Genomic DNA, 14,628 nt, shown 5'->3' on the forward strand with positions numbered 1-14,628 from the left:
GCAAGCAAAAGGTCATTTCGTGTGGTTTGGTATCCCCTGAGATCAGTTTGTATTATTCCATTGAGGTGGAAAACAGGTCTGCCATACTGAAAAAGCATCACGCTTCTCAGAACTGCTTTGGAATTTTCCTCTTGGGTTGTTTGCTGAAAACCCCAAATAATAGATGAAATTTTAGGATAGTAAAAAATCTTTACAGAAAAAATTGCTCTACGGGTTTATCACTTGTCAGCACAGTCATGAGTACGAATAGAAGAAATAGGACATTTAACCTCCCAGTGGACAATTAATCCTGGGACTCGACAGGCAAGTGTAACAGTGTATTTTAATGGCTACGATGGTGAAGTGAAGTAAAAAAGGATGCTGCATTTTGAGCTGTGTTATTAAAACACACTTTAATGTCTTCTTATTTAAAAAATCAGCTACGTGGCAAGTACGTTAGGAGTTTATCTATCAATTAAAACAAGGGAAAGCCAAATTTTTTTGAACAATGCATGAATTCAACTATGTGGTTCAGATCACGCTGAGGTGGTCGATTTAGAGTTCTAATCCACCAGTGCCATAGATTACACAACCCAAAACTTAGATTAGGTCTATCTGTAAACCAAAGTCATGTCCTTCTCAACCCCACAGGCAATGGTGTCTGCCAGTCTACAGCCTGACTATGCAGATCAATCGCATAGAGGCCATCAGCTTCTCTCTTCCACCCGCACTCATACATCCTTTCTAAAGAATGTTTACAGTAAAAAATAATGTGTTATCTGTGCCAACACCATTGTCTAGGTCTGTTCTGTAACTAATGCCCTTTCCGACCCTCAAAAGAGGTCTGCATCAACCAAATCCGCTCCCTCGCTGCCCTAATGAACAGACTGTTCACAGTTGGCCGAACACTACCCACAGTCAAGCAAGCCACACTCTCTTGAAGAAGACTGACCAGGCATTTGTTTCTTTTCCCAAATCAGCAAATAACTGTGCATGTCAAGTTACAGGCAGCCTTGCCAACTACTGTTCACCTAAGTTTCTGGTCCGAACCAATTACTCACACAGTCATAAAGATCCATGACTTCTATCGGCTTGCATTGGTTCTTATGCAAACGCAAAGCTATGTAATGCAGTGCAAACAGGAGTGACAATCAACTTTTGCATGCAAAAGCTATTTCGCACCAAATTCAACCCTCGCACTGCACACAAGCCTCTTCGCACCAATTCTCTGAAAATGTTTGCAAAGAGGCGTATCAAAGGCGACCTAGCACATAAACTATATGTTAAGCTCTAATCCAGATCTACTAAAGTGGTGTATCGTTAAAAACGTGATTGAATGTGTAAACTTAAACTAAATATAAAACCAATGCAACCATACTTTCAAGGGGCTTAGCCACTACTCCACCCAAAATTAAGGCTCTACCATCCAGTTACATGACTAGTTTAATGCCAAAACCATCTTTAAAACAAGAATCCAAATAAGTTTTTTTCCCCATCGTCGAGCTCCATAACAAGTGACATCACTTCAAATCCAAAAGCCCCTCTCCACAGGCAATGACAGCATCACATATTCTAGCATCCATCTGCATAGGAAGTGACATCACGTCCTGCCTCCCCCCCCCCCCCTTCAATCAACTTTTCCATGTGTTATACTACCTGGCATCCTCAACAAAGGGTGGACATAGACAAGGGCTTCTCCAGCTTTGCCGGGGAAGGGCCTGGCCAGAACCCCTTTTTCACCACAACCTACAAGATAAGATAGAATCATGTGTCTTAGTCAGCAATGCACACTGCTGATCCACACAATCACACCCATTCATAGAGCACAAACTCATATAGCATCCTCCACGCTCATAAACCTTACCTCAGACATATACTGCTAGCCACAATACACCCTCAAACTTCGGAATACAAGCTCCAATCATGCTCATCAATGCACACTCTAGAGCAGAGGTCTTCAAACTGTGGGGCGCGCCCCCCTGGGGGGGGCGTGGAAGCGTTCCCAGGGGGGCGCCAATGGGTCTTCAATTATATGTAAATGAAGACAGCTTGGAAGCCAAAAGGAGCGTTTCCAGGTTGTCGTCATTTAAATGCAGCAGTTAAAGCCCATAAAAACGCGTCTGGACTGTAATTCTGAGTGACATGAGCAGGGTCAGTGAGTGTGAATTCGGCGTCCAAGGCAGGTGCGCACCTACCATTGTGCTGAGAGGGCTGCATCGGCCCCCTGCGACCTCCTTTTGTAAGTTAGCACACATATATTGCCTCGGCGCTACAAAGAGCTGAACAGGAGCACCACACTTTCACCCCAGACTCTTACCCGGTCCCACAATCTCATTTTGTTGTGCTAATTTGGAAAAGTTTAGTTTGAATTTAAAAATCTTTGTATGTGTTTAAGTCACTTCGTGATTCCAGCCCTCCTCAAACAAACAGAAAAATGCTCTCCCAGGGCAGACAGGAAGAGTGTACTGACCTTAAGGTACTTAATTGTGTTAAAGCTCGTGTTAAAGCTTTCTCTGTGAGAGTGAACGTAGTGATGGCAATACAGTGCTGTGGCAGACTCTACCTTTTCAAATATTATACAGGCCCTCAGACTTTAAAAGGCTGATTGAACTCGAACTTTCTGTTGAATTAAATTATCATAATAGATTTTAGGTTGCCTTTATCCTGTATTTTTCTTCTTCAAATATGATATTATTGTTATTATTGTAACGCATTATGTACATTTGTAAAGTGCTCTGATACACGCAAGGGTTATGTTCGCGCTATAAAAAACTATACAAATAAATAAATATTTAATGTGGATTGGTGGAAATCGGCATGGGTCAAAAATGCCATTATGACACCCCACACTCATCAACAAGTAGATAGCAGGAGTATCCAGCAACACTTCCTTTTTTTTTTTTTTTTTTTTTTTTATTAGCAAGTTTTTCCCATATTTTACATTACAAACAGGGCACGACAATAGCATTTACTTTACAAATATCTAATCATAAAAAAAAAGAAAAAAAGAAAAAGAAACGAGAGAAAGAATAAAAAAAAAAAAAAAAATTAAAAGAGAAATTAGGCAAAGAATACAATGTTTTGTACATTCAATAAATAACAAAGATTCGTAGCATTTTTTATCCTATTCCTTCTAACAAAGATGTCCGACTACGTTCTTCAATCCAGACTCTCCTCTTTCCATCGCATAAGAGGTCCCCAGATCTGTTTACCAGTTTTCCTACACCTTTTCCCCTTTCTTGCGTAAATTTCTATCTCCAAGTTATAGATTGAAAGCAATTTTGCCAGCCATTGGTGGTATGATGGAGCTTTAGGATCCAACCATGCCGATGCAATGGTGAGTCTTAATACTGCCATAGCCATAAACAAAAAATATTCCCATATCTCACCAGCTCTGCAGCTACTCTGTTGTTGTTCCTCCCCTTCTTCTTTTACCCCCAAGAGTATAATTGAAGTTGTAATAATCAGATCTATTCCTAGATTTTGAAAAAAACCCTCAATACTTTTTGTCAGTGGTTGTAAATGAGGGCATGTTGCAAAAATATGTAGTAAATCTGCATCGGAGTCCCCACACCTGAAACAATTAGTTCCCGTTATACCGCCCCACTGAGCAATTTTTGCAGGTGTATGATATAAATGAAATAATGTTTTATAGTGCTGTGCCTGTAGGGGCGCTGAGCACAACAGTGTGCACCCCATTTCTAAGGAAGTATCAAAAGTTTCCTCACTAATGTTCAAGCTAAGTTTCCACCTGCTTGACCATTTCTCTATATCGTCCTCTCTTGAGGCCAATAATTCTGCATACAATCTCTTGATAGTACAATCCTCCCCTGCCTGTATCACTTCCATAATTTCATTTTTATTGAATCCTAGCAGGCCGCCCTGCTTATCATGCAAAAAGCTCCTAATTTGTAAATATTTGAAAAATTGCCTTCTATCCAATGCAAATTTAGTTTGTAATTCCGAAAACTGGTAGACTCCTTGTTGTCCCATGATATCACCAACCTTTCTAAGTCCTTTTCGTTCCCATTCTCTCAATATACTCCCCGAAGTAATTTCCTCAGACAAATTCTGAATTCCTTTCAATCTTGTATAGGCATTGTATCGACCTAACCCAAATTTTTTTGTAAAAGCTTTCCATACTGTATATGCGGCAGTGAGTGTCTTGAATCGTGTTCTCTTGTAGTAACTGGGTTCAGTGAACCTCAACAAGGCATTTTCCGCTTCTGGTCCTAACAACAAACCATATATTGCCAGTGAACCTAGCTCATTCCCTACTTCATATTCTCCCCCACCCACCAAACCCAACATATTCTGAAAAACTGCTGCCCAGTAATAAAACCTTAAATCTGGCAATGCCCATCCACCCCTTTCCCTTGGCAAAACCATGAACCTGAGTGCTCTCCTGGTTTTCCCCTTTGACCATATAAACCTATTAATCATATTTTCTATTCTCTTAAAGATATTGCTCTCAAAAAGTAAAGGGATAGCTCTAAAAAAATACAAAAATTTTGGCAACACCAACATTTTTATCACATTAGTCCGCCCCCGGATTGTTAAGTGCAAATTGTCTATCCTATCTAAGTCCTTTCGTACCTTATTTATTAGAGGATTTATATTTGTTTCTACTAAGGTATCTAATTCCGCCGATATGGTCACCCCTAAATATACTCCAGACTTAATTACTCGCCCATCTATACATGGGGTGTGGGAGTTCTTGATAATCTGCGTTTTAGTAATGTTGAGTTTATAACCTGAAATTCTTCCAAATTTCATGGCTTCCGCTTCTACTTGGGGTATAGCCTCCGTTGGGTCTGGTGTAATAACTGCAACATCATCGGCATATGCCAATATTTTACAATGGCCCATCCGAGTAAGTAAGGGTTTTATTAAGAGACTTGCTTCTATTTTTCGGATTAAAGGATCCATATACATTGCGAATAGCAATGGGGAGCAAGGACAGCCCTGTCTTGTGCCTCTCCTTATCGCAAACTGTGTGGTAACCCCCGCGTTCACCCTAACCGAAGCCGCAGGGTTTACATATAGCGCTTGTACTGCCTTAAGGAAGCCCTTTTTAACTCCTACCCTTTCCAGTGTAAACCACAGATATTCCCAGGAGACCCGATCAAATGCTTTTTCTGCATCTAGTAGCATAATTGCTATCGGGTCCCCTGAGACTGTTGCAGCATCAAGCAATGTAATCACTTTACGCGTGTGGTGGGTGGTACTTCTCCCGGGTATGAAACCATGCTGATTTTTGCTCACCACTCTATCTATAATCCTGGCATATCTTGTCGCTAATGCTTTAGAAAAGATTTTTGTGTCCGTGTTCATTAACGTAATGGGCCTGTATGAGCCAGGTTCATCTGGGGGTTTCCCTTTTTTTAAAATTATAACTATCTCGGCACCACCCCAGGTCTTAGGTATTGAGTCCCCGCTTTGTGCTTTTAGCATTGTCAGAAGCATATCTATTTTTAAAACCTCCCAGAACACTTTGTAAAACTCTATTGGAATCATGTCCGGGCCAGCTGCTTTTCCAGATGGTAAGTTTGCTACAGCATTTCTTATTTCTTCCTCCACAAAGGACTCATCTAACCCATCTGCTTCCTCATCCGTAAATCTAGCCATGGGAATGTCATGTAGATAATCCCTAATTTTCCCAAGATCAGTCTTTATCGGCTCCTCATACAGCTCCTCATAGAAAGATCTAAAGACTTCCCTAATTTTTCCCGTCTCTACATGTATCGCACCAGAGGGATCCTTAATCTCCCTCACCCTACCTAGTGCTTCTTGCTGTCTTGTGCGAACTGCTAAAGTTCTTCCTACTGTTTCGCTAAACTCATGACATTTTTCCCTTTTGCTAATATAAATTTTTGCAGCTTTTCTAGCAATCTCTCCTTCGGCTTCACTTTTCACTTTTAACAGTTTCAAATATGCATTTTCTACAGGGGTTCCACTCAAAATACATTGCTCTAAACCCTCCTCAGCCTTCAGCACTAACTCAGCTATCTCTGCATTCTTCCTCTGCTCCTGCTTTCTCCTATATAAGCTAAAGCTTAAAGTCTCTCCCCGTACCCCCGACTTAAATGCGTCCCAAACTACCCCCACAGAAGTGCTACCCCTATTATTCTCAAAGAATTCTTTTATCCATGCCTTCATATGCTCCACATATTTTTCTTCTGATAGCAATGCTCTTTCAAAAGTCCATTGAGTTGTCTGCTTGGTGATTTTTAGCTTTCTCACCGAAAGAATTAGCGGGTTGTGATCGCTTAAAATTCGGGGAAGCCTATCCATCCTAGATTCTGTTAAAATTTCGTTTGAAGCAAAAAAATAATCCAGTCTCACACATATTTTGTGTGGGGCAGAGTAATATGTATAACCCTTATTGCCTATCATTTTTTTCCCCCATACATCATATAAAGCATTATTTTTTGCTAACTCTTGAAGAGCACGACACATCCGCTTTTTCCTGCCACAATAACTACCTAATGAGTCTAAACCCAGACCATCAGCTCCATTGATATTCAAATCCCCAGCCATTATAATTTTTGGAGCCCAAGTAGCCAGTTCCACATCCAAATACTGAAAAATTTCCGGGTCATCCTCAGTCGATCCATATACACTTATTAACGTTGTCCACTCCCCATCAATCTTACATTCCACCATTGCCCACCTCCCCCATTGATCTTGTGCCTTTTTCCTCACACAAATATTTTTAACTCTGGTTAATATAGTCACACCCCTTCTTTTAACATTTTGGTGCGAAGCCACCAGAACCAGAAATCCCAATTGCTTTAAAAGAAACTCTTGTGAACTCAAGACATGTGTTTCCTGTATAAAAATAAAGTCCACATTCATTTGCCTCAATAATATTGATACCTTAAGTCTTTTTTGGGCTTCGTTTAGCCCACATACATTCCATGTTACGTATTTCGTACCCATCAGTGATTCTCTATGGTTCTGTTATTTACCCAGTTACACTTATATTCATACTCAAACTTCATCACTCTATATCTTTTTGTTCTTATGCTTCTTCTTCTTTGCAACATAGCTTCACTCATCTCATATCTTTCTATGTCTGTATCTACTTTTTCTCTTGTCTCTGCATTTGCTTTCGATAACAATTTTATAAATCTTTTTTGTCTTTTCTGTCTTTTTTGCCTTGCCGTGCCCTGTTCCTCCCCACCCTCCCCCACCCCAGGACTGCACCCCTCCCCACCCTCCCCCCCACCCTCCCTACTGGCAAAGAGGTCAATAATGACCTCTATTTGACAGCCGATACCCACCAGAGGGCCTCTCCGCTCCCGCCCTCCCGAGGTGTCATTTTAAACAATCTATATCCTTAATATCATTTCTTGTACTGCTCCACCCTACCCCACCCTTATATTCTTCTTAAATTCTTATATTCTTCTTACATTTTATTATTTCTTTTTCTGTGTAACCATCTCTGTTTGTCTAATAGCTATTGCTCTCTCATTTTGTGCCTTTCCCTCTCTTTGTGCTTTCGTTTCTTTTAAGTAATTCAGGTATTCTTGTGCCACTACCTCTGAGAAAAAAACTCTGAACTGGCCGTTGTGACCAACTTTAAGACGGCATGGGAACATTAGGTACACTTCACAACCCATATTCTGAAAGGGCGTTATTAACTGCCTCATTCGCCACCTCCTTTCCACAGTCGTGTGGCAAAAGTCCGGGCGGGTGAAGAATGTTATACCCTTATGTGAACGCTTAGCCGTAGGCTTTGCTTTTTTAATTATCTCCTCTCTTAGTAGGAAATTCCCAATATGTACTAAGATAGCCCTTGCTTTCTGATTTGTAACTTTCTTTTGTGTTAAGGGGAACCTATGTGCACGCTGCACCTCTTTGTCCCAATCCCACTTATCGAGTTCAGGAAATGCTCCCTTTAGCAACTCAACAACAAACCCCCTTATGTCCGAGGCTTCCTTCTCTTCGTCAACGCCCAAAATTCTTATATTATTTCGTCTCTGCCTGTTCTCAAAGTCTTCAAGTTTCCACAGGACATCAGATGTTGTTTTTTCTTGATCATCCTTGAACTCCTGTAGCTTTACCACTTCCTCCTCCACTTTACCTGTCCTCTCCTCAACCTCCGCCAGCCGCTCAGCCATTTCTGTATACAATTTATCCACCTTACGTAGAGACCCTTGTATCTTTTTATTCGCCAGTTCCGCTCTTTGGCTCTCCTGGCGAGCCTCTCCCTGTATCTGCTTTAGAGTCGAGAACAGAAGCTCAAAATTTGCCGCATTATTATTTTCCTTTATCTGTGGGCATATGTGTGTCTGGGGGTGTGATCTATTTGGCTGTTCAAAACCTCCAACTGCACCTTCAGGATGTATCTGTGAGGTTGGTGCATGATCCCAGTCCAGCTTTTTCGCCACCCCGGATTGTGTTGCGCTTCCTCTTTTCTTCGTTCTTCTAGAAGTTCTCCCCTTAGCACCCTTTTTCCTACTCAGCTTAGACCCCAGATTTCGTTTTAATATAGTGTTGTGTTCTTGAATTGGCTCAGACTCTAGTTCTGATGTATCTGAATCTGATGCACTTTCTGCGCTTATATCTGTTTTATCAGAGGATAAATTAGGAGTCAACTCATCTGACCCCTCAGATTCAAGCTCCTCCCTGTCATCGTCATTCCCAGTAAAGAAACAGTCATCACTGGGTGAGCCAGTCGCTACTGGGAGAGACACATCTTTTCCCTCCATGTATTGATCATCTACCCTTCTGACAATCCCTTCGGGGCTATCCTGTAACCCCTCCACATACTTAATGGTAGCATTGTCCTTGGTAGCCCCCTCATCTTTCCTCATAGGGGTATTTGAAGCGATCTCATTTATATCAACGGCATCGCTCATGATGATAGTCATAGGTTCAGACATAGTTGTTACTCCATTATTGCTATCCAGCTGTAGCGGGTACTCTTTTGAGTCAAGAATACCTTTATTAGTGCCAGACACGCCCTCTTGCTCCTTACCTACCGACTCAGCCACTGCAGTCAGCAGAGATACAGGCTCCATTACCCCTCGAGTGGTCAGTTCCCTCACACCAGTCGTTTGTTCAGAGAAAGCCATCGGGTGTTCTACCTCTTGGGGTGCGCCAGCCTCTGTCAAACCTGCCTGGATTTTATTCCGATTTCCTTCCTCCAAAGCTGACGATGCTATTAACAGCAAATTCTGATTCTGCTCCATATTTACTGCCAGGCCGGTTTCTTTAAGATTTCCCGCATACTCGGCATTCTCAGCGCGTCCCGGTAACCCAGCGCAATCCGATACCTCAATTAGGTTGTCTCGCACTTCCGCCTGTCCTTCCGCCTGACCTTGACCGGCCATCCAATTAGGGGACTCCATTCTTCCTCCACCAATAGGATTATCCGCAGGCTCCATCGAGGGCTGTAATTCGCCAGAATCCGCTACAAACCTTGCTCCGGAGATTTGCTCTGTAACCTCTGTCAGACCACTACAACCGCCACTCCTGACACTCGAACCAGGTATGCCGGGGGCGTCCTCAGCTCCAAACCCCGGGAATGTTTGGAACAATGTCTGTTGGCGGAGAGATATTTCTTTTGCTTTTATTGAGCCTGCTTCTATATTCCTGCCGGCACCCTTCTTTAGCGCCTCTTTTTTTTTTCTCTTTTCCGTGGCCTTGTCTTTGTCTTGTTTCCTTCTCTCTGCCACAGAGATTCTCGACTCTTCCCGATCTTTTAGGGCCTCCCTTCTTAGCTGTGCCCTGCGTCTTGTCCTTACTTTTAGGGCCACCGAAGGGTTCTCAGTCTCGCTGAATAGTGACTCCTCTTCCTCTGACATATCCTTGGTGACTCGTATCAGGTTTAAAGGCATATATTTCTTCCTTTCATGCCAAGTCTTCCACGCTCGCTGTATTGGTACCCCTATTAACAGCCGCAGGTTCCAATATTCTTTCTCCAGGTACTCCAGAGCTTGTGAAGCAGACCACTTAAACCCCCTGGCCCAAGCCCAAGCTGGGAGAGTCATAAACATGCTCCAATATCACTTTTCGGTTTTTCTTCTCCCATCCATATGGTCGATGTGGTTGCTCCTTTTTTCCTTCTCTTTGCTCTTCATTAATCAGGGTTTTGCAGTTTCTAACAGTAAATCCAATCTCGAATTCACTCTGAGAGATCCGTATCACCTCAGGAGAGCGGACAGGAGCTGCTGCCTCCTACGGTCCGTCGGCGGCCATCTTGCCCTGATTCCAGCAACACTTCCACTTCAACATGTAAGCCACAATAAATACCCATCATATTGCTATGCCAAAAGATTGTTGCTTTGTACTGAAAAGTTCAAACATTTAGACCAGTGTATTGAATTATAACATACATCTGAATAGAGTTTTATTGGCGCTGTTAAGCCAGTGATATCGGGCAGCACTATTAGAAGAAAAATGCACAAACAAAAGATTATGTTTTGACATCAAATAACAAAATGAACCTTCCATATATTAACCTGCTTACTGCTCATTATATACAGATGGGTGTATGTAGGTAGGTATATATGCCATTTTTGTGCTATCTACATATATCTACGAGCTACCTGAAGAGATTAGGGATTCAAGCAGGGTTGTCCAACCTTTCACCTTTCACAGGCTGATAAAGGGGATATCATTGAGTTAAAATTAGAAGAGCATGTTATTCACAGTGATGAAAAAATTGGAGCATGGCTGTTGCCTGTCAGAGATGGCATGGCGAGCAAAAAAAATATGGACTGGAATGCAGCCTCAAGCAGTTACCAGTAGTAGAGAGAAATTCAAGTTTTTCACCCATTCCTTTTGTGCTTTCTTCAGCTCCACGCTGTAAGAGCCTAGACCTGGGTCCTGTGCTCACTCTATCATAGGCCTCACTCACCCGACTGACCAGGGCAAGTGGGCCAAAAAAGGTTTAGGGCTGCTTGTGCTCTTGTTCTGAGGGCTCTGGCTCTCGGTCTCAGAACACAGGATGCATTTTGCTTACTAGCATCAGGGCTCAAGTCACTATTGTTGCACACAGAACAGGACCTAAGCAACAGGGGAGGTGGGAGGGGTAAATGTGCTTTTTTGTTGCTATTTTTTACACAAAGTGGCAGAAAGCCTGTTTGGGCATCTGGCCTGGAAGTAAAATAAAATAAAATAAATTAAAGTAATGGCCCAGTTGAGTGGTAAGAGTGGACAGTCTGAAGCTGGAGGTATTATTGGTGCAGCAGTTGCAGCTGTGCCAGTGCTTCTTTGAAACCTTGGCGCAATGACCTAAGGGAGAGGAAAAGTTAGTGGTGAGGAGACGCCTTGATTTGGACATCAGAGAGATGAGGGATGCAGGGAGATGAGAGATGATGAGAGATAGGATTGAGAGGGGTGGTGTGAGATGAGGCTATGTTGTTAACAAACGTCTGTACCTATCATTAGTGAAATAGGTGCAGTGACACATTTGCCCAGGGGTCCACTACATCACAAGTTTGAATGTTTTACAATTAAAAGGGTGCATGGGGTCTCATTTTCCTTGCTAGCATTAGGACAGATGGTGCCCTTGGCACAAAAAAGGTGGGCAGCATGCAGTAGCTCATTTTCTTTCAGAAAGAGACTGGGCTTGTTGTGAGATTGTAGTGATGGTCAGACATTGTGGGGAAGGAGTGAAAGAAGAGGAGATAGGCCGCTTCTAAGGGCTACAGTCATCATTAATGCAGCAGATGGAGTGCATTGAGGCCCACAGCACCCCAATTATGGGCAGTAGTGTTTTGGATCAATTCCATTCTTGTTTGATGCTGTTGCATTTTTATAAGTCCCACATTCAGTGTGGATTACGAGCTACAGAAAAGTAATCCAGAAGTGATAACATGATCCCCGCCCCCATTGATCATCCCTCCCCAAATCCTTGCCATATAGTTTTGGAGGGGGGCCCAACTTCAAAACATTGTGCTTAGGGGGGGCTCAGGGCAAAAAAGTTTGAAGACCTCTGCTCTAGAGTATTACATGGTCCAGCCATTGCCGACCTGATCACCTTTTAAAGCCTTTATTCATTCTGTGTCACAGAAACATGACACCCCCACACATCTTTGCACATCCGATATGCCCTTCTTCCTATAGGACCCAAAATTAAGCATGTGGATTATGTTCATAAGGAAGGACTCCTCCCCATCATCCATAAGTCTTCTTGGCAATACTAAGCTCTGTGGTGCTCCTCACAAGCCACCTTCTACTTTCTGGAACCAAGTTATTTACCTTCCAGCTCATCTACAGGCCTCCTGGACACAAAAGGACTTTATAGACAAACTCTCTGAACTCCTCACCTCCTAGGCCATCCATCACAACCCACATCACCAAGCTCAGCAACTTCATGCTAGCTTTGTTTAGTATGATGAAGCAAACAAGAGGCGCCCTTCTCAACTCATCATCACATTAAATATGGCATAGCATGTCTCCAGATCAACACACTTCATAGGCCATTTGCTAGACCTTGTCTGTCGACATCATCAACTATACAAAACAAGCCACCCATGCCTCTAGACTGGATTGACCACACTGCCGAACCCATGAACCTGCCCAACCCATCCAGGTCAACCCAAACCAGGATCAACAAACCTTCAGATCCATCAAAGTCCTCTCCTTTGATATTTAAAGTTCGAAATCATCTCCACCCTACCACTGCGATGTCTGATTTCAATACTTTTTCTACTACTTCAATACATTTTCACTCCAACTAAAACACTAAAGCACAAACTGAACCTTTCATTACCTGGGTACTTCAAAGGCCTTGCTAACAAAAAAATGCTCCATTCACAACACGGAAACAAATTAAAAGAAAAACAGAATCCTAATGACCCCACACTACCTCCAAAATAGAAGCAGGCAATCATGTCATCTAAAACCAAGCTGTATGCAAACACCATCAATGAAGCTGCCAATAGAAGCAGAACTCTCTTCAAAACAATCAAGCACTGCATCAACGCCTGATCCTCCAAACCCATACTATGCGTGAGAAGTGCATGCCATCAAACATTTCTTAAATAAAAAAATACTGAAGATACAGTAGCACATTGACATCGCCAAACCTGATTCTCATCTGGTACTCACTGCTGCATGCCACATGGGTCACGCTTTAAACCTGTCTTGCGAAGACTTCACTGACATCTTCATCTCTCTCAAAGCTATTCCCTATGGAGGTAATGTCATGCCCTCATTCTTCATCAAAGCCCTCTCACGAAGCTCTCTCCCCCTTCCCATCATTGACAATGCCGCCCTTTCTCAAGGCAGCTTGCCTGAAACTCTCAAACCAGGCCTTATCCTCCCACTTCTAAAGAAACCACAATAGACCCAGTTGACCTCCTTACACCCATCACTTATTTACTCACCATTGGCAAGCTAAAACAAATAAATCTAAGCATAACTTCAATATGGAATAACTATCAACCATCTACTGCTTGACTATCAATCCAGCTTAACATCACTTCAGCATGGAGGGAGGCACCTCACAAATCATATCTGATGCCCTCTTGACTACACTTAAAGACAAACAGTGATTGATAATGTCGTACCTCTCGGCTACCTTTTGACACAGTCAAACCACCCAACCTTCTTCCACCCCTGATGTTGTGAATGGGATTCACTGGTTACGTCCTTCACTGGTTCTCCTCATATATATCCAACCAACACGTTTGTTCATTTTGGCATCTCAGGTACCAGGGCGATCCTGATCACTTGCTGAGTTTCCCTGGGGTCCCATTTGTCCCCGGTCAATTTCAACCCACTACAAAAAGCCCCTTGGGACTCTTCCCACAATTAACATAATCAAAATTGACTAATACATCAATAACACACAACTATATTTGAACGTGTATTCTACACCAGACATCCAGTATTTCAAACAGTGAGAGCACTTTATCCAGACCTAGATGTCTTGCTGCTAATCATCAAGAACAATAAGCAACAAGTAGTCCAAACCTAAGTCAACAAAATGACCCTCAAAATTGAACTGCATCTTTCATCTGATAACAAATCATTAGCATTCACTTTGGAGATCTGCCTTACCCTGAAGGAAGCGATCAGCATCAAAACCAAAGACAGCCTACTACGAGCTATCTCTGCTTAAGAAATTGTAACCATTCCTCCCAGAAACTGACTTCAGAACTTCTGTTCAAACCCACCTGATGGTGGATTCTTGGCCTCCCATAATCGTCATTAGTCCCTCCTTTAGAGTAGGCTACAAGCTGCAACATGACTCATTAAAGGCCTGGAGAAATACAACCAATTCACCCCCACCCTGGTGAAACCCCACAGTCTCATCTTGCCAGCTTACATCAGTTCTAAATCAGCTGCATTACCTATAAAGTCATCACAGGGAGCACCTATGAATACCTAGCTGAAAAGCTCACCATCTATGGTGGCTCTGAGAACACCTGTAGCTGGGACACCATTAAACTGATGATTTATTTATTTATTTATTTATGACATTTAATTAGGCGCGAACAATTACCCTTGGGCGTCTCGGCGCTGCGACTTCTGCAGAATTCTCCAGCTGGTTTTGAGGTTTTACTGATTAAACAGCCAAGTTTTTAGCTTTTTGCGAAATGACCAGAGAGAGTGACTGGTCCTGATAGACTGAGGTAAGGTATTCCATAGTCTTGATGCCGTGACCATGAACCGGCAATCTCCCCA

The 14,628-nt window shown here is 42.6% G+C and overlaps 1 protein-coding gene across 3 annotated transcripts in view; it reads right to left on the reverse strand.

The window, feature by feature from the left end:
- MAGI2 (membrane associated guanylate kinase, WW and PDZ domain containing 2) overlaps window positions 1-14,628 on the reverse strand; it is a 2,816,921-nt gene that overhangs the window by 1,988,874 nt on the left and 813,419 nt on the right. The window lies entirely within an intron of this gene.

This window comes from Lissotriton vulgaris, chromosome 1_1 (genome assembly GCF_964263255.1).
Source record: "Lissotriton vulgaris chromosome 1_1, aLisVul1.2, whole genome shotgun sequence".
Classification (NCBI taxonomy): domain Eukaryota; kingdom Metazoa; phylum Chordata; class Amphibia; order Caudata; family Salamandridae; genus Lissotriton; species Lissotriton vulgaris.